Consider the following 2,873-nt stretch of genomic DNA (forward strand, 5'->3'; position numbering starts at 1 on the left):
CGCTACGGTGAAAGAAGCGTTCCCGATGGGTTGGAGAGTGTCAAACCGGCCGCGGTCAAAGTTCGTTCTCCTTTCTTGTTTCATCCGAGTGCACGGATGAAATAAGTATGCATATACCATATAGAAACCAGATACTGATCACCCTCCGCAACATCATCGACGCTCTAGCTGTATCCCTCCCTCTCGAAGGCGCATCCTACAACCCACCCGTGAAAGCGCACCACGACCTTGTTCTGCAAGCATACGCCGTCGAGAAACGTAAACAAGACAAATTGGATAATTTAGCGAGCTACCGCGAAAAAATCGAGCAGGCGAAGGAGAATGCGGGCGACGTAGAGGGTGTCCCAATCGGTATGATCCTCGATGACGGGGTTGCAGATAGCGAAGACGGTGATGAAGGAGAGGAAAAGGATGATGCAGTCGCGCAGAGACGGAAGACGGAGAAGAAGACAAAACAGCAGCGTGCAAGGATGATGAAACTGAAAGCCGAGGTAAACGTGCCGTCGACATGGCCGTGACCCGTTTCCGCTCACAACCTTGCATAAAAACAGAAACAAGCTCTCGCCGAAAAAGCCCTTCGCAAACGTCTCCTACACGGCATCAACTCTGTCAAATCTCTCCGATCCCAAATTGGCAAAACTGCCAAAGCGCAGAACGAAGCTCGACTGGCACGCCAACTTGCCGCACGTCTCCGACTGCGCAAAGGGTTAGCAGGGCGTAAGTTTGGCAAACATGTCGTCCCTGAGAGTCGAGTCGACGTGCAGACCGGAGAAGAGTTGAGTGAGAACTTGAGGTCACTCAAGGTGCGTGTTGTTGGGCTACCCTGGCATAGAGCTGCGGGATTTCCTGATGGACGAGCAATGTGAAAGCCTGAGGGAAATCTGTTCCGCGATCGATTCGTGAGCCTTCAACAGCGAGCGTTGGTCGAGCCTCGCGTTCCCGTGTTGTACGTCTCTCCATCGTCCATTGTCGAGTTATTTATTTATTTTCTGCAGCCCTTCGAAACGAAGAGCAAAGCCGATTCTGTACGAGAAGCATGCTTACAAGCGGTTCCAGTAGTCCTTTGTTCGTTTGCTTGTACAACGTTGGGTATTACTTTGTGTGCAATATATATAAAAAGGAAAAGACCTGATATGTACTGGATACCAAAGCCCTCCGGGCGCTCCTGGACGCATTTGGGGAAAGCACGTGATGTAGTTTACATTTACAAGCGACTCTACAGGTGATTCTATCGAGTGAATGCGTGTCCAAGTGTACATAAGAGATTAGTACTGTGGGGGGACGATATCGAACGGAAAAGTCTACGGGGCACGTGTTTATGTTCTCTATGTGGAACGGTAGATTACATAACTGTCATTTATAGGAGGATGTTTTCATGCTTAGAGGACGACGTACGAGCAATCTTCGATGATGCGCAGGAAAGGAGGCATCTCCCTCTCCGAGCGGTTTTAAGCTGTCGAAACACGTACAACGACGACGGACAAGCAGCCGGACACTCGTGAACGCGGAGGGCATCGACACACTCTGTGAAATGCCGCAATAGATTTAATATCCTTCAACGTCAGGAAGGGGTACTGTTCCACAAACTCGCACACAGAGTCTGCGCGACATACTAACAACGATCCTCTAGGGTACACAGACTCGGCAGTAAATTCCTGTAGCTGATAGCAGCAACAACGCTGGCACCAGCCGCGTCAACACACAAGCGGCACACGCCACTGTCCATGGTCGTCTGCACGACGTTATCTGACATGACGTGTACAAACAAAATGCAAACGCAGGAACCCCAACGCAACCAGTCCCCCCCCCCTAAAAGGAAATCGCACGTGATCGGACTTAACGGTCCGGTATGATCGTTGAGGACAACGAGTTGGCCTGACGGCGTCCAGGAATAAAAAAGGCTGTGGACACTGTGGGAATTGAACCCACGACCTCACGCAGTCAAGTGTGATGCGAAGCGTGCGCGCTACCAACTGTGCCAAGTGCCCATTAGGGGATGGGACTTAAGTAGGAGTTAGAAAGGGGTAAGTAATGCAAGTGATAGCTGTCATTGCATTATCGACGACGAGTGCGACGACGATGGCCACGATGGAAGTCGACGAACAGCAGCCATCCAGACGACGGCCCGTGTTTACGATCGACGACGATCACCCCTTCGACCTCGACGCCTACATTGCACCCTACACCGGCCGCACCGTCATCGACAGGCTCATCGCCATCATCGTCCGTTGTCCATCCATCGCACCGCACGCGCTCACGCTCGCATTTCAACATCTCCATCGCCTTCGCGATCCGTCGCTCGTCAACACAGTCATCGGCGCATATGAGAACGTACTCGGCACTCAGGAGGGTAAGGGGTTGCCGCCCGTGGCAGACGTAGTCAGCGTAGATGTGGAGTGGGTAGAAGAGGTCACGAAGCGGAATGTGGCGGAGAGAACGAAGCTCGAGGTCGAGCTCAAGACGTACACGAATAATATGATCAAGGAGAGCATTCGCGTGAGTGCCTCCTGGCTTTGCGCCCCTGCGCTGACGCAGATTCAATGGGGATGTTGTAGATGGCCCACAGAGATCTCGGAGACTTCTTTCGATCGACGGGCGAATTTGGGCTTGCATTAAAGCACTACACGAAGTCTCGCGAATTCTGTTCGACAAGCCAGCACATCCTTGATATGTGCATGTCCGTACTTGAGGTAATGTCCCATTCACCCCTTACCCCAGCTATCTTTATACATATGCACACCCTGTCCGTCGCACAGCTCGCCATCGAACAGCGTAACTACACACACATCCCCTCATACGTTTACAAGGCCGAAGGTGCCCTCGAGTCTCTCACAATAGGCAGCGCAGTCGCCAGTGCAGTAGCCCCTTCTTCC

The 2,873-nt window shown here is 52.2% G+C and overlaps 1 non-coding gene across 1 annotated transcript; it reads right to left on the bottom strand.

Annotated features, from left to right (window-relative positions):
* Positions 1-1,904: 1,904 nt before the first annotated feature.
* On the bottom strand, positions 1,905-1,988 carry F5J12DRAFT_t263. Its single transcript has one exon. It is a non-coding gene; the product is annotated as a tRNA-Ala (tRNA).
* Positions 1,989-2,873: the final 885 nt, after the last annotated feature.

Source organism: Pisolithus orientalis (genome assembly GCF_024613125.1).
Source record: "Pisolithus orientalis strain OTSU chromosome Unknown F5J12scaffold_356, whole genome shotgun sequence".
Lineage (NCBI taxonomy): Eukaryota > Fungi > Basidiomycota > Agaricomycetes > Boletales > Pisolithaceae > Pisolithus > Pisolithus orientalis.